We start from the raw sequence: 24,478 nt of genomic DNA, 5'->3' as shown, positions 1-24,478 counted from the left end.
TATGAGGGGTGTGTATTTATATCTTTTACATAAAAAGAATCTAAAACATAGATTATTTGTCCTTGATCATTGCTAGTGAGTGGCAGAAACAGGAAGTGAACCCAGGCCCATCTGATTATAAACCCAACGTGCTAGGGTGCCTTTGATAAATGGGGGACCTTTTCTATATCACAGGGATTATTCCTCAAACTCCTCCACCAGTACATACAGTCTCCACCAGTATATACCTGCCCTTAGGCCTGTGGACTGAAGGAATGAAGCCAGGACATCCCAGAAATGCAGGTGTGAGATGCCCTCTCAGGACCCCGTGAACTCTCATGAGACCCCCCTGTGCAAAATTTTACTTTTATCTCTATGGTTTGGGGAAGCAAGTATGGTCAGAAGACAACTAGAAAGTCTGTGAGTGTCTCTAACACACTCAAGGGGTCTTTATAGTAAAGCAGAGGAATAAATTATGGGAAAGTATATTTTTCTGAGAAATTTTCCTTTAAAATCCCAAGGAAAAGACTAACAAAGGTGAAAAAATAGAGGTGCATTGGAATAACGCTGACACAGAAGAGAGATTTTGAGTAAGACTCCCTCCCCTCCCCTACCATTCAACCAGGGCTCCGTCCTGGCAACACCGGAGGAGAGTCTCTCTGGTAGGTCCACGGGGCACAGGCCACTGACCGTTTAGAGGCCACTGGGCAGGAAGGGGACTTCTCAAGTGTTCTGTTCAGCTCTTTCTTATTCTTGAGACAGAAAATAGTCTTTTGTCATTGACACTGACACACAATGCTTGAAGCTTATGCTGGAACCAGGTCAGCCAAAGAAATGCAGCAAATTCCAACTGAAATTCAATTCTTTCTGAATTTTTACATTATGATTGAAGGTGTTAGACAGCTCAGCTGTGTCTGACTCTTTGAGACCCCATGGACTATAGTCCACCAGGCTCATCCGTCCATGGGATTCTCCAGGCAAGAATACTGGAGTGGCTTGCCATGCCCTCCTCCAGGAGATCTTCCTGACCCAGGGATCGAACCCGGGTCTCCTGCATTGCAGGCAGATTCTTTACCGTCTCAGCCACATTGGTTCAAAAGAAATCATTACCAGAAATGACACTTGGCTTCTGAGCATGGGTTTGCAGGTATATATCTGGATACCGCAAAGGACATGTTGAGAGAGTGAGTCCTTTCCCATTAAATCTAAAACCACAACAACATTGTTTTAAGGCCTTCTCATCTCTAACTGCCTGGAAACAGGGAAAGTTCCAAGAAACCTTCCTGTTCACAGTGAACCCAAACAATGCTTCGCCTTCGTTTCAGTATTGTTTACACAAAGACACAGCATTTACATAACACGAGCTCAGAGCCTGAAGAGACATTAGAGATTATTTACTGCAATCCTTCCCACTCACAGATGGCAGAACAGAAATCCAGATTCTTGTGACTTGGCCCAAATCCAAAGCTGCTGAGGGTCAGAGGTTACTCTGAAAGGGAGGCCATTTGACCTGGAGTCCAGAGTTCACTCCCATGCACTCTGATCGCCTCCTCAACTGAGAGGCTGGGAAGCCCCCACTTTCTGTGGGCCCCCCACCGAAGCTGCAATGGCTTCAAGAACTTCACACTTGGTACTCTGAGCTCAAGTTTCACACCTGAAAGTTACTGTACATGCTACACTTCATCTTCATACCACACCAATATGAACGCACACTATAAAACTGTTTTGGCATCTACAGCTTCTAAAACATTTCCCCAGGCTCTTTTTCATGATTTTCTCATCACCTTTTGCACTTTCTCAAGAAGCTATCTTTAGTCTTTCTTTAATTCTCCAAACATATTTTCTAAATAGCCTGACTTATTCATTACCCTGTCTCTGCCCCTTAATTGAAAATTAAGTATGTTTCCAGCCTTAATCTAACAAGCCAGTGCAGGTCACAATTTATCCAGCTGTAGGCTTCTAGTAAGTTATTTTATGCTGAAATTAAAAGACAAGACTATCAGCTTGGAGTCATCTGGTATAAACACGGAAAGGATATAGAGGTATTAAGTCCTTATTATATGGGTCACTCCATCTTTTCCCTTTATTTTCCCTAGGTCCTTCTGTACATGCAACACAAACACAAATATGTAACAACTAGAGAAGAAATTATTTTGAAAATATTTTTCTATATATTTTCCTGTTCTATTTTATTGTTTTGTATGAGCTGTCCTATTCATTTTTATTATATTTATCAATTATCTTCCTTTTCCATTTTATTATTTAATGTTTACCTTTTGGGGAAGAGAAAAAAATCTCATCGCACATAGAAATGCATGAAGTTCACTAAGGTCATTTGAAAATGACGAGAGATTGGACGTGAAGTCATGAGCAGAAGGGCATGCTGTGAAAGAAGGACAGTGTGGGTGAACGGAGGGGATACAGGAAGTTGTGGGGAGTGCAGGAAAGGATGGTGCCAGAGATAGTCCAAAATTAAAGTTGGCATCAGTGGCAACTGACTAGGTCCGAGGAGCAGGATGACTCAAGTTCTGCCTGGGAGGATGATGTGCCATGAATAGAAACTGGCAGCAGAAGCCAGGTTGAGAGAAGGATGGTCCACTGTGTTTTGTACACATGGATCGTGAACTGTTAAGAGGGACATATGGATAGAGATACATCTAAAAATTCAAGTCTTTAATTAAATAGCATAAAACAGATTAGAGATATGAATCTGTGGTTCTCCACATACAGGAAGTCATTCAAATCGGGACTTTTACTCAAACTGTTCAATGTTAAAGGGCAACAAAAGAAATAGAAAAGAGCCAAATGGAAGATTCTGGGGAATATTCATACTTAAGGATGTTATGGTTCAGATGGAGAAGCAGAAATAAGAAAAGTGTGCTGAGAAGGAAAAAGAAGAGGGCACTATTCAAAAAGAGGTGTTTGTTGGGAATCTGAAGACAGTCACGGTATTGTGTTCAGACAGGCTGCCATAACACAGCACCATATTGGGTAACCGGGTGGCCTGAGCAATATTAATGCATTTTCTTAGGTTCTACAGGTGGGAGACCAATGTCATGGCGTGAGCATGGATGAGTTTTGGTGAAGGCTGTCTTTTTGGTTTGCAGATGCCTACCTTCTCACAGTGCCTTCACAAGAAGGGGAGAGAAAGAGAGACAGAGAGAATGATAATTCTCGGGTGTCTCTTGTTAAAAGGGCACCAACCCCATCACAAGTTACTGTAACAGGGAAGAACACATCTGACTCCATATTGGAACTGTTTCTTTTTCTCTACCCTTTGTGTTCTATTGCTTTTGCTACAAATGAATTACTAAAGGGATGGAAGTGTACAATAGCTGGAATATCTATTCCAATAGCTGGAAGTGTACAAAATGGACTGTCTCTGGGAACAATGCTTCCCATGCCTGAATACCTTTGTTCAGCTCACAAGAAACATTCTGAGGAGGCCCACCTGTGAATGGCTGCAAGAAAGAAAAGTTAACCCATCTTCTCCAGGGTCTGGCTTGAACCACAAAATATTTGCAATAATTTATTAAGAGCCTCTTGATGAAGGTGAAAGAGGAGAGTAAAAAAGCTAGCTTAAAACTCAACATTCAAAAAACTAAGATCATGGCATCTGGTCGCATCACTTCATGGCAAATAGATGGAGAAACAATGGAAACAGTGACAGACTTTATTTTCTTGGGCTCCAAAATCACTGTGGATGGTGACTGCAGCCATGAAATTAAAAGACACTTGTTTCTTGGAAGAAAAGCTATGACAAATTCAGACAGTGTATTAAAAAGCAGAGACATTACTTTGCCAACAAAGGTCCATATATTCAGATCTATGGTTTTTCTAGTAATCATGTATGGATGTGAGAGTTAGACCACAAAGAAGGCTGAGCACCAAAGAATTGATGCTTTCAAACTGTGGTGTTGGAGAAGACTCTTGAGAGTCCTTTGGATAGCAAGGAGATCAAACCAAACACTCCTAAAGGAAACCAACCCTGAATATTCATTGGAAGCACTGATGCTGAAGCTGAAGCTCCAATACTTTGGCCACAGACTTATTCTATTCTATTCTGTTCTATTAGAATAGACCTTGGATGCTTGGAAAGATTGAAGGCAGGAAAAGAAGGGGACGACAGAGGATGAGATGGTTGGATGGCATCACGAACTCAATGGACACGTTGGAGCAAACTCCAGGAGATGGTGAAGGATACGGAAACCTGGCATGCTGCAATCCATGAGGTCACAAAGAGTAGGACATGACTGAGCAACTGAACAACAACAACAAAAAATCACCTTTTATACTTTACTGCCTCACCTCCCCTTCTTTGCTTTATAAAAGAAACTAGAATCCAAACCCAGGGAAGATGGTTCTTTGGAACACGAATCCACCATCTTCTTGATCTGGTTGCTTTCTGAATAAAGCCAATATTCCTTGTCCCAACAACTCATCGCTGGATTTATTGACCTGTCATGCGGCAAGCTGTATGAGCTTGTACTTGGTAACACTCCCACCCTATGATCTCACCTAAACCTAATACTAACCAATAAACATCTCTTTATGTCAATAATATTAGTCATGAGACAAAAACCCATTAGAATGTCTAAAATTTAAAAGCAACAATGTCAAGACTTTATGATGATAAGAAATAACTGGAATTTTTCATAAACTGCTGGTGGGAATGAAAAAATGAACAATCACTTTGGAAAGCAGTTTGGTTGTTTCTGGAAATGCTGACACAACCTGTCATACCACCCAGCTATTCCATTTCTAGGTAATTACTCATGAGGAAGGTAAATATATATACAAACAAAGGCTTGAACACAGATATTCATGAAGCAGCTTTACTCATAATAGTCAAAAACTGGAAACAATTGAGATGTCTTCAATCACGGGAATGAATGAAAAAGATGCTGAATAGCCATATAGTGAAAATGACTACTATCCAGCAGACACATGTAACAAAGATAAATCTCAAAACCATTATGTGAGTGAATGGGACTGCACACATGAGTCCACACTGAAATATTACTTTGTATAAAATCTAAGTACTGCAAGCAAACCTATACCTACAGACAACTATTTTCTGCAAATAGAGGACAGGGTGCTGATTGGAAAAGGACACAGGATAAATGACAGAAGTGATTTTTATCTGGATTGTGGTGGTGGTTTCATGCGTGTGTACAGCTATCAAATCTTATCTAATTATTGTCTGTTTTTTGTATTTGAGGTTGTTTGTATTAATATATGTTGTACCTTAGCCAAGTTTAAGGGAAAAAAACTCAGTGGAGGACTACAAGAAATCTAAATGAACTAAATTCCAAAGTAAATAGACAAGAAGCCCCAGGAGAGGTGAGACCTGTGCTATTTTCATTCCAGAAGAAGTGGTGGAAGATGCAAAATCTCCCACAGGTCAGAGTCTTTTTATCAGACTTTTAGCAGCTGCAGGAGAGACCAGAACACCAAGAACCCCTCAGCTAAGATGCATATGTGGTATATGACACACACAACCGATACATGACATCAGGAGAGGAAGAAAAAAGTGACCCACAATCAAGAGAAAACAGTCAACAGAAAGAGACCAAGAATTGGCCCAGATGCTGTCATCAAACAGAACTTTAAAACAACCCAGAGGGATGGTATGGGGAGGGAGGAGGGAGGAGGGTTCAGGATGGGGAACACATGTATACCTGTGGTGGATTCATTTTGATATATGGCAAAACCAATACAATATTGTAAAGTTAAAAAATAAAATAAAATTTTTAAATAAATAAATAAAACAACCATGAGAAATATACATTAGAATCCAGTGGTATAGTTGAATAGCAGCCATAAGAGGGGGTTTCCATTAAGAAACAGAATGCAAAGAAAAAGAAACAATTGGAAATGCTAAAAATCACAGCAACAGAAATAAAGAATTCCATTTAACATCAGAGGAAAGGATCAGTGAACATGAAGTCAAATTAATAGAAATAACTCCAACAAAGCCACAAAGAGAACAAAGAGTGATCAAATAGATCTGAAATCTGTAGGACAACACCTAAAGGCCTAACATATATGCATTTAAGAGTCCAGAAAATAAAAGAGAGGAAATGGAAGTAGAAAAATATTTGAACAAATAATGGCTGGAAACATTCTCTATTTGATGATAGTATCAAACACAGATCCAAGAAGTTCATTAAAACTCATACATGATAAACACAAAGAAAACTACAGCTAGGCATAATGTTATCAGACTTCTGAAATTCAAAGATAAAAAGGAAACTTTTAAAAACATATCCAGAGGTTAAAGAAAAAGAAACAGAGAGGAAGTGATATGATCTGTACTTACTTTTCACCAAAGCAATAAAGACTAGCAGATAGTGCAACAAAGATGTATGGGCTGAAAGAAGAAAAAAACTCTCTTTACCTTAAGTTGTAAATCCAACAAAATATTCTTTAAGAATTAATATGAAAACAATTTCCTAAATATCATAGTCATAACTTTAGACTGGTGGAAAATTTAATGATACTTTTATTTTAGTTAAACTATATTTCTATCATTTGTACTAAATGTATTAATTTTTCTTGTCTTATGTGTTTTATTTGGAAGTTCATAGACCATCAAAACCTAACTCTAAAGCTCATTATGCTACAGAGTCTAATCTGACTATTTTAAAAACACTATTGATTATATGCAAACCATCAGAAACACCTATATGTAAGTGGTTAAGGTGGTAAACATAGTTTTTAGAAGATGCTTGGCTAAAAAGACTGGTTCCACCACTAATTTGATGTATGATATTTAGGCAAATTACTTTTCTGCTCTTGACTTTGCTTCCGCATCTTAAATTAAATGATGAGGGTAGAACAATTCCCAGGGGGTTCAAGAAGGGTAATTTGGTTTTCCCAGTGCTTGGAATATAGTATGTACTTAATGAACGTTGACTATTATTGCCTGAAATTAGGTTTATATCTTTCTAGCCCCTTGATGTTTCTTTGTTCAAGGCTTGGTTACCAAAGCAGTAGTTGTCAGTGTGTGCAAAGTTCTGCACACCCTGGGGGATGTCTCAAGAGTCACTCACAGGACGTGCAAGGTCAGAGCTGCCTTCATGCCAGCGCTCAGACACCCTGTGTCCTTCCCATTCTCATTCTCTCCCAAGGGCACTGTGCAGCTTCCTGGAAGTCACATGACAGCTGCAATGTCATCATTCTACAACTAATGAAATGCTGCCTGTGTAGACTTTTCTAGGGTAGGAGCTTTAGGGTATGAATGTTATAAATGTATGTATTTGGGGGAGGTAAACTCGGTTTGTTCTCAGAACTTCTACTGTGCTCCTTCTCCCTATTGTTGGTTGTACTTGCTCTGATCTCTGTTAACTTCATTATTGTCCAATAAATCATTATTCTGAAATTCCCAAGTTGTTCTTACACCTACCTGTAAACACAAGAAGTAACCACTCTTTGTGGGTTTTGTTTTGCAGTGACATTAAATTATAGTAACTTTTCTTAATTTGAAATTTTCAGCTTAACAGTTATTATTTTAAAATTTAATAATATTTACTCTAATTTAAAGAATAATTTATTTATAGTTTTCTTCTATTTAAGGACAGATTTTTGGCTTGAAAAGAGGGAACTGGAAAACTTCCTCAACCCACAGCTGTCCCGTGTACATCTACCATGGCAGTTGGACAGCTTCCCAATACTTCAAGTTTTCTTGATGAGATCATGGTGATGTTAATTAATGTGATTATTCTCCTATTCTATAATAAAGTGTAGTTTGTCAACATCTGGAAGATCTGCAAAACAAGGAGACCAGAATTCTCCAGTGACCATGATGTTCCAAACTCATGCAGGAACAAAGGTTTCATTCACAGAAAGATGAATTTTAATGGCTTCAGATCCTATATGGCAAGCAACCTTTATGAAATGATCACTCCTCAAATTTCAAAATTTTTATACCAAAAGAATATCTATAGCTGTATTAAGACACATGAAACCACTCCTCTCTTTTCAATTGTGCTTCAGGGTAAAGCTGGATTTTTTCATACACTTCAACTGGAACAACTTGAATGTGTTAAATATTGAAAATATATTCCTTTTTATTTCAAACAATTATATACTGATTGTGAGTTATTTTACCAAATGCATAGTTACTGCTCACAGATGAAAAACTGTAAGTCTCACTAACTGTGTGGCTATACCACCGCTTTACTCTCATCTTAACACTCACTCTCCATCAACCAAGGATGCATGCTTCTCTCCAATCCTGGACAAGACTATAACTTTCCTCTTAAAGCTCATATTCTGTCCTGGAATTCATCATAAGTGCTTTCTTTGTGTTCAGTCATTCAGTTGTGTCCAACTCTTTGCTGCCCTATGGACTGTAGCCCACCAGGCTCCTCTGTCGATAGGATTTTCCAGGCAAGAATACTGGAGTGGGTTGCCTTTTCCTACTTTAGGGGATCTTCCAGACCCAGGGAACAAACCTGCGTCTCTTGCATCTCCTGCTTTGGCAGGCAGATTCTTTACTACTGAGCCCCCTGGGGAGCCCATGTTTTCTTTAAGACCTTTCTTTATAATTATTCTACCTACGTAAAATCTTTAATCTTTCTGTCTCTCTGAACTCCTGGATTTACCCATCCATCCAACCATTCATTTATTCATACATCCTGCAAGTTATTTATTAAGCACCTATTACTGCATTTTAAAGGACGAGGTTTCAGGAATTAAAAACAAAATCAAACGAAAACAAGCCAACACTAGACGATAAAGGAGAGTCTCGTGTAGGAGTCAGTGTATGGACAGAATAAAAACACACAAATTTAGTGAAGTGTGCTCTATTATGAGGTGTTCTGTGTCATGGGGACACAGAAAAGCCTGTTTTAACCCTGACACAGTACTTTGGTAAGTGCTTCCTCAAATAAATGACTTAAGATGAGCCTTGTTGAGTAAGTAAGAACAACAAAGCATAGGAAACAAGAAAAAGGATTCCAAGGAGCAGAAAAATTTGTGCAGAGGAAAAAGGCAAAACAAGAGAGTCTGGTGACAAACTGTAACCAAGACAATATAGCTGTAACACAGTATTCAAGTAGGAGCATGACTGAAACATGGGACCAGAGTTAGACATAAAGTATGCTGTCAGATTATCCACTTGATGCTGTGAGCACCACGGGGTTTCTACACCACTTAAAAGGCTGTGTGACACCGAGCATGCAGCAAAAATTCTTGGTACTCACGCAATGACCAATGCTTTTTTATCAAGGACAGTTACTGCAAAAAAAAAAAAAAAAAAGCCAAATGCCATTTACTGTGTGTAAAACAGATTGACACACCCCAGCTCCCAACATCCACCATGCACTGAAACAGAGCCAATATTAAGACAAGAAGAACTAAACAGATTTTACTTGGTTTGATTTAGATAGATAATCAAGGCAGGTGAGCAAAAATGTTCTAGCCACCTCCGGTTAAGACATTCCTTCGTCAGCAAAGAAGAAAACTAATAGGGAAGAAAGATATAGAACAGTTACCCCGTGTCCACTCCAAAGGAATGGATCAATCCAAAAGAGTTGACTGTGGGGCAAGACCAATGGAAGAGAAACTTTTGTAGAGAGTAACCTTATGACACCTGTGACACCCGGTCTTCTTGTTCCTGGACAAGCCGTCAAGTGAGGTGTAGGGATAATCCAGCCTAAGTAAGATAAACTAGGACAGAGGTGGTGAGAGATAGTGACTTCAGCTAGGATGACCTGCTACCCTCAGACTCTATCCAAAACTATCACATCTTGCTCCACTGGGAAAATTCTTTAGCATAAGATGACACAGTAAGAGCTTAAGAACATTATTATAAACAGTCCCCACAAAAAAGACCCAGAAATAGAGGCTGTGGAATATGAAACTGTTATTTGCTGCGGAGATGAACAAAGAAGAATGTTAATTATCATTAGTGACTGCAAATATTTTAAGACATTGAAAAAAATGAATTTTTAACCCAGAATTTTCATGGGGAGGACTGCCTTTTGCTGATCACACTTGGAAACATACAGTGCTAATCCAGCATAAAAATCTGTTGCTTCAAATCTTGACACATCAAGTCTCAATAATGTTAGTATGTTTATCCAAGTGTCTTCCACATTATATTTGTAATCCTCTAAATTCTTCATCCATGGTGAAGAATTAACCTATGTTAAGCTTTATATTCACAAATACACAACTTAAAAGTTCATATTATACTAATGAAACAGTGAAATTGTGTCCCATATTTACTTAACTTAATCATATGAGCCACATATCATTTAACTAGTTATAATTGAGCATATCTGAAGTTGCAAAATGGTTGAAAATTGAAAACAAGGAGCTGACAATTCCAGTGCATACATATAAAATTAGACTAGTAATGCAACATATCTAATAAAAATACACAGCATTGGAACTCTGCTGGTGGTCCAGGGGTTAAGAATCCGCCTTGCAGTCCCCGCCTTGCAGGGGACACAGGTTTGATCCCTTGTTGGGAAATGAGGAGCCCCTATGCTGTGAAGCAACTAAGCCCATGCGCCACAGTTAGAGAGTCTGTGTGCTGCAACAAAAGATCCGATGCAGCCAAGTAAGTAAACAAATCTTTTTAAAAGACAGAGTATTAAAGTTCTAAGCTTTGTCAACCTCATGGATGGAAACACCTGATGCAAGGTGAGGAGCCACACAATTTCCTTGTTACGTCTAGAGGTGCACCCCAAACTCTGAAGTGTTCAAACTGATGTATGAAAGTCTAATTAAAAGTGGTGCCTAAGCCACACAGCCCTTCCCCAAAACTCAAAAAAACAAAATGGTTTCACATAACCTAATGAAGAAAGGTTCAGTGGCCATCCCGATCTTGTAACCTAACCCCATTTTACTGTAAATCTTTTTACCAATATTCTCCAACACTCACTGCTCCCAGCTACCCATTTCACATCATACAATTTCAATCAAATGCTCATGATTTCTGGAGCACTTCTATTACATGTCTGTGAACAGAATGGGAACTAACCTGAGATGGTACCTCCTCTCATTGCAGACAATTCAGGAAGCGATTACAGCAGAGGATAAGACAGAGAAACACAAATACCATATGATATTGTTTATACATGAAATCTAAAACTGGTACAAATGAACTTGTTTACAAAACAAAAACAGACCCACACACATAGAAAACAAACTTATGGCTACCAAAGGGCAAAGGGAGGGAGAGAGAAATCAGGAGTTTGGGATGAACATATACACACTATTATATATAAAATAGATAAACAAGGACCTACTGTATAGTATAGGGAACTATACTCAATATTTTGTAATAATGTATAAGGGTGAAGAATCTGAAAAGAATAGATATATATGTATGTATATGTGTAACCAATTCAAATTGCTATATACCTGAAACTAACACAACATGTAAATCAACTATAGTCCAATAAATAAATTACAGCAGACAATAATAATAGGATGAGGGATGAACAGGGAGGTGCAAAGAAACATAACAAGCTCTTGCAGATGTGGAAGAGTAACTAAGGTTCTGGGAAGCAGAGCCCAGATTGAGATGTGAAGGCTGAGGAGGTACCAGCTCCCCTGAAACCCAGAGAGGAGCAGGGAATCTAGAAAGGGATGGGATGTCATCCCGTTTCCTGCAAAGGGGCACTACAGAGCTGCGGGGTGTGAAGAACTGCCCATGCAGTTCTCCGTCCATAAATGGTTTCACACATTCACATTCACAGCCTCACACACCCTCTCTCACTCACACACTCTCACCCTAACATTCTCTCACACCCTCACAGACTTTCACCCTCATATATCCTCACATACACACATACCTTCACACACTCTCGCCCACACATACCCTCACACACTCACACACACTTGCACACCTCTCACACCTACACACCCAGCTGCCTCCTGCACGGCCCCTTCCTTTTGTCTGCCTCTGACACTCTCCACCCTCCCATATATTTATACCCCACAGGTCCTGCAACATCCAGCAACCTCATCCTGCTGTAAAACCTCCCCTAAGCACCAGACCTTCCCCAGAAAGCCTTCTTCAGCACCTCCCTCCTGTGGGATTACAGCTTCTGAGGTTCTTGAGAACTTATACAACTGCAGCACAAATATCAGTCTCTCAGTTGAGTGCTGCTGTGTAATTCTGAGACTGTTCTGGTGCTGGTATCTTTCACACACGGACTTTAACTTCAGGCAGGCAGGACTGTCATAATCTTTGCATCTTCCTCAGAGACATACATAATCCATAATACACTTCATCATGAGGTACGAAAGAGGGACTAACCTCTGAAAAGTGTGTCCTAAAACATAAAGTAAGCTGAAGCTTTCGAAAAATCATGTGTTTTGAAAAATCACAAATTCAAAAAATGTTCTTTCAATTCTCATTCTTATTGCCAGATACAGAAGTGCTAACCGTGTTCTTTAGCTGTAGGAAGAGCACACTGATTGCTGGCGGCAAAGATATTCAAACGATGCTACCTGACTGACAGGCAGAATTACCGGATGCTGGTATGGTTTCATCTCAGCTCTTCAAGAAAATATCATCATCCTGGCAAAAGCAAGGCAAAAATCAAAGTAACAAATTTAAGGTCCAAGCAAGAGTATGAAGTTAAATATTCCAAAAGAGTTTAAATCCATTAATTTGGAAAAATCTCACCACAAAGTACTGAAAGCGTGTGTGGATGTGATAAGGGAACAGTTAAAATCATCTTTTAAAACATTATGATGAAGGAAGGGTTGATAGAGAGCAAGGAATCTTGCTATGGTCTCAATTCTCAAAATACAGAAGTTAGATTCCACCAACTTTATAGCCAAGAGCACTTGACACTGATTCCAGGCTAGATTCTCAACATTATGGTCTGTACACACCCAAAATGTGAAGCATTGTTACCTACCAGCTAGGGAGACACAAGGAACCCATCATTACAGAGGAGCCTAGGGGTTATTTCCTTCTGTTTTTACAGGTTTACTTGACAGCTAGTCTGCAGAAAGTGGAAATGCACACCAACAAGGAATCTGATCAAGTCTGTCACAGAATATACCCACTCGGGCCACACAAAAGAATGTAAACTCTGATGAATGAGTTATTTGACCATAACACAACATGAACAGCCTTCTAAAGATGGCTGATTAATTCAGGGACTCGTGAGGGGAGGCATCTGGGGCTAAATGTTCTGCCCGTTCTCCATTCTGTACAGGTATTGGAAGAAGGTATTAATTGTATCCTGATTAAATCTGCTCATGCCTCTAAATGAAGAAGAATAGCTAGCCTGTCTCATTGAATTAAAATCCGAAAATATCCTGACCCTCTGGAACAATAGGCTAACTAAAGGTAAAGATTGTATTTAGTTGCAGTAACTATTTTTTAAAGTCCCACATTTAGTGGCCAAATGTGCAAACTGAGGAAAAGAAGTATACGTGCAGAGGAGAATGCAAAAAGTTGCCTAATTAAACAGTGTAGTATGGATGCAAAAAATACAGTGGAAGAGACACCAGATTTGATTTTAGGATGATTTACCATATGGTATTTAGAAGAGATTAATTATGTTAGTCCTCTCGTCTTGCTTCAGCTCTCAGGACCAAATTTTCAGAAAAACAAGAATGCACCCAAAGGAGAAATTCCCTGATGATAATAAGATATTCAAACTATGCCAATTAAGGGTGAGTTGAAGAAAATGAACATTACCATAGAGATCTCATGTCCGACTCTTTGTGACCCCATGGACTATACAATCCATGGAATGCTCCAGGCCAGAATACTGTTCCCTTCTCCAGGGGATCTTCCCAACCCAGGGATCAAACCCAGGCCTCCCACATTTCAGGTGGATTCTTTTGCCATCTGAGCCATCAGGGAAGCCCAAAAATACTGGAGTGGGTAGCCTATCCCTTCTCCAGCAGATCTTCCTGGCCCATGAATAGAACCAGGGTCTTCTGCATTGCAGGTGGATTTTCTACCAACTGAGTTACCAGGGAAGCCATACATGTCTCAAATATTATATATAAAAGCTTTCTGTATAAGTACTCTAAAAGGTAAAAATTTGGATATGAATATTATAAAGGCAAATAGTATAGCTCAATATAAGAAAAGAATTATTATGCTCAGAACAGGTCAAATAAAGGAATGCCTTCCACATTCAAGATAAATCTTGGTAAGGAGCTTGCTAAATCAATCTTAATATTCACCTTGAATTTGGAAATAAGGTCACCTGCTAAGAATGAAAAAACTAAAGATAATTTGGACTGGAAAACTCTGCCACATGTCTCATGGAGAAATTGATAGGAATTATCCAAGAAAGAATAAAATAACTGCCTAGAGCTATTAACCACCCCTGAAGCTGAAGTTGGTGGGAATCAAGAGCTAAGAGGTCTAGCAGCAAGAAAGCAGAGGAATGGAGCACAGCTGACATTTCTTGCCAAAATCATTGCACTGAGTAAAGACAGAAAAACCTGAGAAAATTGGAAATGGCTAAGGAGTAGTCACCGGAGAGGAGGGTGTAAGTGGTTTTGAGTAAAAGGGCTTATCAGAAGGACAAGGGGTTGAGGTCAGAAAAAGAATATGAAATGCTCAGCATCTTCAGCTGGGCAGAAAGGCCCAGGGAGGTGAACTGCAGTCCTGTGGATCCAATGCTTAGAAGTTTAATTAAGTTATAGGCGATTACAGTTGGTCAAAGTGTAGAAAACAAATCCTCTGTTAGTGTAGATTCCCAAGGAAAGTGGAATGTTCAGGAAGTCAATAAGCACAGGTCATGGGGAGAGGGTAAATGGTGTAAACTTAGAAAGACAAAAGGTAGTTGGGCAGTGGTGAATGAGCAGTTACAAGCAGCTCTGAACCAGCTGCAAGCCCCATGGGAAAAAAGCACAGCAGTGTTCTTTCCTGCAGGCTCCTCACAAGACAGATGCTAATCCAGAGACAGTATTCCCAAACCAAATACCCACAGCACCAACGCATCAAAAAACTTGAATCGATAACTATGAAGAAGAAAAAAATAATTATGAAGATAACACAATTAAGCTTATTAGGCACCCACCATGTGCCAGGCATCTTGAATCCAAGGATGAACAGCCTGAGAGTGATTTGAGTTTGGTAGTGATACAGATATATAAACAGGTATTTTTTTAAATTGGAGTATAGTTTATTTGCAAAGCTGTCTCAGTTTCACGTGTACAGCACAGTGATCAGTTATACACAGACACACACACACACACATATGTAGGTATATTCTTTTTCAGACTCTTTTCCCATTATAATTTATTACAAAACATTGAGTATAATTCCCTGTGCTATACAGTAGGTCTCCATTGTTAACCTGCTTTATATATATATATATATAAAGTAGTAGTAGTTTTGTATTTGTTTATATAAAGTAGTTTTTATATCAAGTAGTAGTTTTGTATTTTAATCCTAAACTCCTAATTTATCCTTTCCCTTCTCTGCTTTGGTAACCATAGGTTTGTTTTCTGTGTCTGTGGGCCTATTTCTGGTTTGTAAATCAGTTCCTCTGTATCAGCTTTTTAGATTCCACACATAAGTGATATCATATGATGTCTTTCTCTGTCTGGTTACCTGTCTGAATGGGTATTTTTGATGTAAGGCAACACAGCGAAAGGCAAATAGAATTATGTCAGACCTGGAAAAACTTCAGAATGAAGAAGCTTTCCTTGGTCTGCCCAGACCCCTTTCCCAGAGTGCTCGCTCCCAAAGCCATTGTCTTCTTTGGGCTTCTTACTAATTCCTACTGTGGTGAGGAGGAGGAGGTGGTGAGTGAATTAACTTGAGTTGCCTTTGATTTTCTGCAAGGGAGGGTTTATTTTAATAATAATAATAACAAAAGATTATTAACAGAAAGAATTCCAGGAAAGCAACTACAAGCAGTTGATAATCACAATTTTGTGGGGGGGTGCCAGGTGAGGGGGTGTGCCCACGGGGGTACATGGCCCAGAGTCCCTCCAGTTTTATAAACTACTGCTGCTGGTGGTGACTGGCCTAAAACCCCTCACTCCTAGCAAATACTTCCGTTCATACTCTATAAGCCTCAAGGCTATGGGAAGTGCAAGCCTATTGGCCTACACTCAGGGGACAGAGAAACAAACTAGGTCAGACACTTCCAAACCATTTGAGAAAAACAGAAGAAGCATATGTAAGTCAGGAAAGCCAAAAAATTACTCTAGTGTCAAATGAGTCAACTAGTCTATGAGTGGCTAAATTTATTCATCTAAAGACCTAAAAATGGCAAAAAACTCTTCTTGTATCAAGAGGGAGAGACCTAACCAAAACTACTGCCCAGCCACCTAACAAATGCTTACTGAAAACATCTAGAAGGCTAGAGATGAAAAACCAGTGAAATCACTGATATTTTAGAAAGAAAAATATGTTTCCACAAATACGCAAAAAAGTAATAAATAGGAACATTTAACAAAAGTTGCTTGGGTAAATATTTATAATTAAGTGTTATAAAAATCAATGACATAAAAGTTTTATTTCCTAGCAAATAAAAGGAAGCTAAGCAACTTCCTGGCAAATCTGACATTCATAACGGAAATAACAATTTGAATTCACTTACTTCTTTACTTATTAATCCAATATTGGATTAAATCCAATTTTAATTAATCCAATTCATTCCAATTAATTAATCCAATTTTAATCCGATATTTTTAATCCAATCTTGATTGATTTAAAGTTTTTCAAAATAATGTCTTAACATAAGATCACTTAATAAACCATAGTTATAAGAGATATGAGGACCAAGCCTTGTGAAGCTGCATCTCCTTCTATGTTCTCAAGAATGACAAAAAAGTACCTTGAACATGTTATTTTATACCCAAGTACCTTGTAGCAGACCTTTAAGGTGCTTCTTATATTCATACATTATAAAACACTGTACCATGCATAACTTTCCATTATATTTGTGTTGGGTTTCAATGAGAGAAAAATAAAATTCCTTTTTTCTCTGTCATGCACTGAAAAAAAGATCTTACAGCACAAGAAGCAGCAGAAGGTAGCCATCTATTAATTACAAATTTCTATTAAATAAACTTAAGCTACTTCAGTTTCCTAACAGATACATTTTAAAATATACAAGTGTGTCTGTTTTATGTGAGATGCTTAATTACTGTAACAATATTTAATTATTCTAGAATTTTCCTACACAGGTTTTATGCAAAAAGCCTGCTGTTTTAACATGAAAAGAATAGCTTATTTAACTCTGTGGTTTTTATTTTTCTATTGGGTCGAAAATCACTTTAAATTACCTGAGAACCCTGGGTTATCTCCCTCAAAATGCAGCGACTCAAATGTTTTATGTAAAATTTCTAGACCCCGGGAAGCAATCCACAAACCAAGCTGTGTAATAACTGAACAGAGTGCAGACTACACCCGCAACCTCCCCAAATGCCTAATAAAGTTTGCATGGCTTTTTGACAAGTTAAGATTTGCTTTGAAATTTTAGACATTCATATTTTTGTTATATTGTTGCCATTATTGACTTTTACCACTCTTCATAATATAGTACCGGAAATGACAACTCCTGAAGAAACAAAACAAAAACAGCCGTTTTAGGAAAAGCAACAGATTAGTATTACACTATGAACCAAGATAAAAATCTATATCCATCACTTGAAGACTCCAACGCTTACCCATGTGTCATCAGAGGATCAAAGATGTTCCTCCTAAGAGCAGTTCTAGTGAAGAGGTAAACATTTAATAAAATCACCATCACACAACAGACTCTGATAAGTTATAAATGAAGCTCTAATTTAGAACTATGTTTTATGACCTGTTCTTCTTAAAATTCCGAAGGGGTTCAATATGTTGGAAACCAAGATGCACTGCCACAAGTAAGCGACACGTTCAACCTTCTGGTTTACTTCGGAAGATACACACTGTTCACCAAGTGTAAAAGGAAAGCACAACCCTGTGAAGTGAGGGAGCAAAAGAAGACGCAGGGAATCCATAGCCTGAAACCACGTGACCACAGTGCAAAGCAGCCTCCGCACAAGTGCCCCCGCGAGGCTGCTCAGCCCATCCAAGACGGGCTCCGGGCACGGAGACGCAGACCCCTGCTCACTGCTCCCCAAATCACAGTGGGAATCACACACCCCAAGCAGCAATTAACACACGCGCCAGCGGGCACCCCAACACAGACACGCGCGCTCACAAACACACGCGAACACACACCCCGACAAACATGCACAGACACACACACGCGCACGCACATTCACTCCTCGGTGGAGCCCCGGCAGCCCCCGTGGAAGTTTGAGGGCGGCCCCGCTAAGCTATACCGGATCGCAGCCTCCCGCCCCGTAGAAGCGCGAACCGCGCACCCGCGCAGCGCGGCCTCACTCTGCGGGCTCCGATCCCCCGGCGCCCGGGCCGTGGGAGAGCAGCTCCCGGCTCCCGGCGTTCTCACGCCAGAGCCCCTGGAGCGCAGCCGCCAGTTCGGCGCGGCCCGGCGCCCACCCACAGCTGGCCTTCCGCCCTCGGCCGCCGCGGGTCCCCCGGGCCCTGAGCTGCCCCGGGCGCCGTCTTCTTTGCGCCCTCGCTCCTCCTTGGCGTGGGAACCCGGCCGGCCCCAGGGCTAGACAGCTGGGAGCTCAGGAAGTCTTCCCAAAGGGGTGGGGGATAGGCCTGGGCCGGGGGCCGCGGAGAGGGCCGCTCCCCTGGCAGCCCTGACCCGCGCGGGCACACGGCGACCACTTACTCGGCTGCGTCCCAGACCTCGGGGCTGCGTTCTGGGATCGCCGGTAGCTCCCGGGCGCACCTAGCAGATCCTCGCTGCCAACGCAGGAGAGTGGGCGGCGGGGGTTGGGGGTGAGGGGGCGGTGGGCGGGAGAGGAGACCCGGCGGCGGCACCTGCGGCTCCCTGCACCGGTTTCCCCACAGCCAGCGCTTACTCGGCTCCTGCTCAACAGGCGGGGCAGGCGCAAAGCGCTGCAGACCCGGTTCCCGCGCTGCGCCCACGCTCAGCCAGCTCCAGCCTGGGTCTCTCCCAGCGTCTCCATCTCTTTCTCTCTCTCTCTCCCCCCGCCCCAAGGATCCCTTACAGCCTCTCCCTGCTGCCTTTGACTTCTTTTTGGAACCCCTCCCCTTCCCTGCAACGAAAGACTGAAAAAGAAAGTAGAGGCTGAAACGCACCATGGTGAGGTCACTCGAGGCCTCTGTCCGCTCGCGGCGCGCCCTCCTCGCAGGAGTCAGTCGGTCGCCTTGAGGGGTGGGGTGGGAGGGTTCCCCAAGGCGACTCCCTGCTTTTTGCCCGGAGTCTAGCAGCCAGACTGGAGAAAAACTGCAGTGAAACCAGATCGTGGAAAATCAGCTCGGTACTGAGTCCCACCCACCACGACGACCCGACTAGGGCCGGGGAACTGAGTCCTCCAGCCGCCCAATAGCTTTCCCAGCAGTTCCTGTGTAGTGACAGACACTAGGGGATGGGGACAAACGAGGAGAAAGGAAAAAGAGGGAGGGAACTCAAGGAAAATTTGGCCCACTTAAAAATATATATATTTTATGCTGTGCACTGGGCCGGAAAAACTGTAGTTCTCCGTAGTTAGAAACTCCAGCATTTCTGCTGGAAATTGATGTCTGCGTGGATGGTTTTCGTGCCCTGGTTCTCAGGTTAAAGCCAATCTACTCCTTTGCAAATGCAGTTCTACTGTTGCAGAGTATTTACATCTTTCCAGTAAGGTCCTGATTCTGCTTGGTTTGGTACATTTAGTTCTGTTTGGTGGGTGTGCAGGGTGTGTGTGTGTGTGTGTGTGTGTATTCCAACACAGAAAAATAGGTTCTTACATAAATGTTTTTAGTCACCTTTCTGACTAAAAGAAAAACTCATTATGCTGTTTCATTTTGAATTCATTAATTAATCATGATTATTATGCGGTCTTTCTTCAAACCCAGGAACTCTGAGATAGATTGTTTATGGTTATCTCCAGTTCTTATATTAATATTTCTCCCCAAACTTACCCACCTAGTCCGTTCATTTTAGACTCATCTCCCAACCCTGACAACTACGCTGTTCTCATGGCAAACATCAGTCAAACTAAGAAGACATTTAAATTAGAAAAAATGCATTTAACTAAAATTTGTCTTAGTCTTGGGGAAAAGTCCAGACCTGTAAGTTTGTGTTTTTTGGTTCTGCTGTCTCTGGAACCTTCTATTTCTCTACTTGCAACACTTGATAATCTCTTGGGTCAAAATTTTGGTCTTTTGTCCAAGAGTACTTAGAATTTAAGACCTAGGAGGAAACATAAGAAGAAATACCCAGTAACACATAGTTGAAAGGGGAGCTCATGCTATTTTAGGAAATATAAAGTTAATGATTTGAAAACTCAGAGGAAGAAGAGAGATCTTCTGACAGGAGAAATACTTTGCAACAGAACACTATTAGAGATAGGCCCTACAGGGTAGGTCATATTTAAGAAAAGATAAAATAAAGAAAGTTTTGTCTTTTGTGTTTTTCAGGCAGAGGCAAACTTGTGAGTGAAGGCCTGGAGGTGGGAAGATAGGACCCTGATGTTCAAAAAGAGAACAATGAACACACTGGCCAGAACGGCCATCATTTAAGAAGTCTATAAATAATAAATGCTGGAGAGGGTGTAGAGAAAAGGGAATCCTCCTACACTGTTGGTGGGAATATAAATTGGTAGAGCCATTTTGAAGAACAAACTCCATATGGAGTTTCCCTAAAAAACTAAAAATAGAACTACTATATGATCCAGCTATTCCACTCCTGGGCATATATCCAAACAAAACTATAATTCAAAAAGATACGTGCACCCCAGTGTTCATTGCAGCACTGTTTACAATAATAGCCAAGACAGGGAAACAACCTAGATGTTGTAGATGAGTGGATAAGGAAGGTGTGGTACATATATACAATAGGATATTACTCAGCCATAAAAAAGAATGAAATAATGCCATTTGCAGCAACATGGATGCAACTAGAGATTATCATACTAAGTGAAGTAAGTCAAACAGAGAAAGATAAATACCACATGATACCACGTATATGTGGAATCTAAAATATGACACAAATGAACTTATCTGTGAAACACAAACAGACTCAAGGACATAGAGAACAGACTTGTGATTGCCAAAGGTGGGGGAGAGGGAAAGGATGGACTGGGAGTTGGGGATTAGCAAGCATATACCAACTATTACATGTCAAATGGATAAACAACAAGGTCCAACTCTTTAGCACAGGGAACTATATTCAGTATCCTGTGATAAACCGTCATGGAAAAGAATATGAAAAAACATAATATTATATATATGTGGAAAAAGTCAAAGTGTTAGTTCCTCAGTTGTGTCCAACATTTTGTGACTCTATGGACTGTAGCCAGCTAGGATCCTCTGTCCGTGGAATTCTCTAGGCAACACCAGAGTGGGTTGCCATTCCCTTCTCCAGGGGGGTCTTCTCCAGGTCTCCTACATTGCAGGCAGATTCTTTACCATCTGAGCCACTATGTACATATAAAACTGAATCACTTTGCTGTATAGCGGAAATTAACACAACATTGTAAAGCAACTTCAATTAAAAATTTTTTTTAAATGAAAAGGAAGTGGTGCCATTTCCAGAGTACATTAAAAAAAAAAAAAAAAAGAAAAAGAAAAAGAGAGAAAGTATAGGCAAATGAGGTAGAAGAATAAGTTGAGTCCAGATGGTCTCATTTGTCCACCTCTAGTTGTCATACATTGTAGGGTTGTATAAAACCTGTTTTTTGTTGTTGTTGTTTGTTTTCTTCTACTGGCATTACTCTTCTCAACATGCCTTCATCTTGGATTCAGTTCAGTTCAGTTGCTCAGTCGTATCGGACTCTTTGCGATCCCATGGACTGCAGCACGCCAGGCTTCCCTGTCCATCACCAACTCCCGAGCTTGCTCAAACTCCATCGAGTCGGTGATGCCATCCAACCATCTCATCCTCTGTCATATCCTTCTCCTCCTGCCTTCAATCTTTCCCAGCATCAGGGTCTTTTCCAATGAGTCAGTTCTTTGCATCAGGTGGCCAAAGATTGGAGTTTTAGCTTTAGTATCATTCCTTCCAAAGAAATCCCAGGGCTGATCTCCTTCAGAATGGACTGGTTGGATCTCCTTGCAGTCCAAGGGACTCTCAAGAGTCTTCTCCAACACCACAGTTCAAAAGCATCAATTCTTCAGCACTCAGCTTTCTTTATAGTCCAACTCTCACATCCATACATGAATACTGGAAAAATCATAGCTTTAACTAGACAGACCTTTATTTGCAAAGTAATGCCTCTGCATCTTGGATTATGACTTGCTTAACTCATTCACTTGTGCCTTTACCATCCTCAGACACAAACTCTTTAGGAAGGATTACATTTACCTCAGTCCTTTCTACCAGGACCTGCTCAGTTTCACCAAAGTTAGCTCTCAGCTAGAGAGTGTCCTGTGCAGGCAGTTCTTCAGACATTCTAGATTCAGTTCCAGGCCACCAAAATAAAGCAAATATCACAATAAGGCGAGTCACATGAATTTTTTTCCTAGTGCATATAAAATATGATGCTGTTAAAGTGCTGCACTCAATATGCCAGCAAATTTGAAAAACTCAGCAGTGGCCACAGGACTGGAAAATATCAGTGTTCATTCCAATCCCAAAGAAAATTAATGCCAAAGAATGTTCAAATTACTGTACAGTTGCACTCATTGCACATGCTAGCAAGATTATGCTCAAAATCCTTCAAGCTAGGCTTCAGCAGTACATGAACCAAGAACTTCTAAATAAATATACAAACTGGATTTAGAAAAGGCAGAGGAACCAGAGATCAAATTACCAATATCTGCTGCATCATAGAAAAAGCAAAATAATTTTTTTTAATCTACTTCTGCTTCATTGACTATGCGAAAGCCTTTGACTATGTAGATCACAATAAACTGGAATATTCTTAAAGAGATGGGACTACCAGACCACCTTCCCTAAATAGCTCAGTTGGTAAAGAATCTGCCTGCAATGCAGGAGACTCTGGCTCGATTCCTAGGTTGGGAAGATCAGCTGGAGAAGGGATAGGCTACCCACTCCAGTATTCTGGCGGGGAGAATAGGATCACAGAGTCAGACACGACTGAGTGACTTTCACTTTCACTTTACCTGCCTCCTGATAAATCTGTATGGGGATTAAGAAGCAACAGTTAGAACCAGACACGGAACAACTGGCTGGTTCCAAATTGGGGAAGGAGTATGTCAAGGCTGTATATTGTCACCCTGCTTATTTAACTTATATGCAGAGTACATCATGTGAAATACTGGGTTGGATGAAGCACAAGCTGGAATCAAGTTTGCCCAGAGAAATATCAGCAACCTCAGATATGCAGATGATACCATTTTAACAGCAGAAAGTGAAGAGGAACTAAAGAGCCTCTTGATGAAATTGAAAGAGGAGAGTGAAAAAGCTGGCCTAAAACTCAACATTCAAAAAACGAAAATCATGAATCCAGTTCCATCACTTTATGGCAAATAGATAGGGAAACAATGGAAACGATGGCAGACTTTAGTTTCTTGGTCTCCAAAATCACTGCAAATTGTGACCACAACCATGAAAATTAAAAGACACTTGCTTCTTGGAAGAAAAGCTATGACAAATTTAGACAGTGTATTAAAAAGCAGAGACATCCCTTTGCCAACAAAGTTTCTTATAGTCAAAGCTATGGTTTTTCCAGTAGTCACGTAGGGATGTGAGAGTTGGACCATAAAGAAGGTTGAGCACTGAAGAATTGATGCTTTTGAATTGTGGTGCTGGAGAAGACTCTTGAGAGTCCCTTGGGCTGCAAGGAGATCAAACCAGCCAATCCTAAAGGAAGTGAATCCTGAATGTTCATAGGAAGGACTGAGGCTGAAGCTGAAGCTCCAATACTTTGGCCACCTGATGCAAAGAGCCGACTTACCGGAAAAGATCCTGATGCTGGACAAGACTGAGGGCAAGAGGAGAAGGGGGCATCAAAGGATGAGATGGTTGGATGGTATCACTGACTCAGTGGACATGAGTTTGAGCAAACTCAGGGAGATAGCGAAGAACAGGGAAGCCTGGCATGCTGCAGTTCACAGGGTTACAGAGAGTTGGACACGACTGAGTGACTGAACAACAGTGCATATAAAAGCTAGGTGTACACTACACAGTAGTCTATGAAGTGTGCAATAGCAATATGTCTAAACACAATGTATCTGCCTTGACTAAAAAAAATGCTTTGTTGCTAAAAAATGCCAACCATCTGTCAGTCTTCTGCAAGTCTTAGTAGTAAAATCAGAGATCACTGAAGGACTTCCCTGGCAGCCCAGCAGTTAAGACTTCTTCCATTGCAGGGGGTAGGGGTTCCATCCTTAGCCAGGGAGCTCTGGGGCCACAATGCCACATGCTTTAGGGCCAAAAAATCAAAGTATAAATCAGAAGCAATATTGTAACAAATTCAATTAAGATTTTCAAAATGGTTCACAGAAAAAATATCTTTTAAAAAATCACATATCAAATAAAATAATCAGGAAAATCTTTGAAATTAC

General features: G+C 40.6%; 1 protein-coding gene across 9 annotated transcripts in view; it reads right to left on the bottom strand.

The window, feature by feature from the left end:
- Positions 1-19,387, bottom strand: part of GUCY1A1 (guanylate cyclase 1 soluble subunit alpha 1) — a 72,228-nt gene extending 52,841 nt beyond the window's left edge. For 2 of the 9 annotated variants that reach the window (XM_027567197.1, XM_027567202.1), the window contains exon 1: positions 18,672-19,028. The gene's annotated coding sequence lies outside the window, so the exon portion shown is untranslated. Of the gene's footprint in view, positions 1-6,301; positions 6,353-17,607; positions 17,763-18,671; positions 19,029-19,105 lie in introns of those variants that run through there. The other 7 variants (XM_027567203.1, XM_027567198.1, XM_027567205.1 and 4 more) reach the window with 7 other exon arrangements.
- Between the last annotated feature and the right edge of the window lie 5,091 nt (positions 19,388-24,478).

Source organism: Bos indicus x Bos taurus, chromosome 17 (assembly GCF_003369695.1).
Source record: "Bos indicus x Bos taurus breed Angus x Brahman F1 hybrid chromosome 17, Bos_hybrid_MaternalHap_v2.0, whole genome shotgun sequence".
Taxonomy (NCBI): Eukaryota; Metazoa; Chordata; class Mammalia; order Artiodactyla; family Bovidae; genus Bos; species Bos indicus x Bos taurus.
The sequence above is the reverse complement of the archived record's forward strand: the minus strand, read 5'-3'. Positions and strand labels throughout refer to the sequence as shown.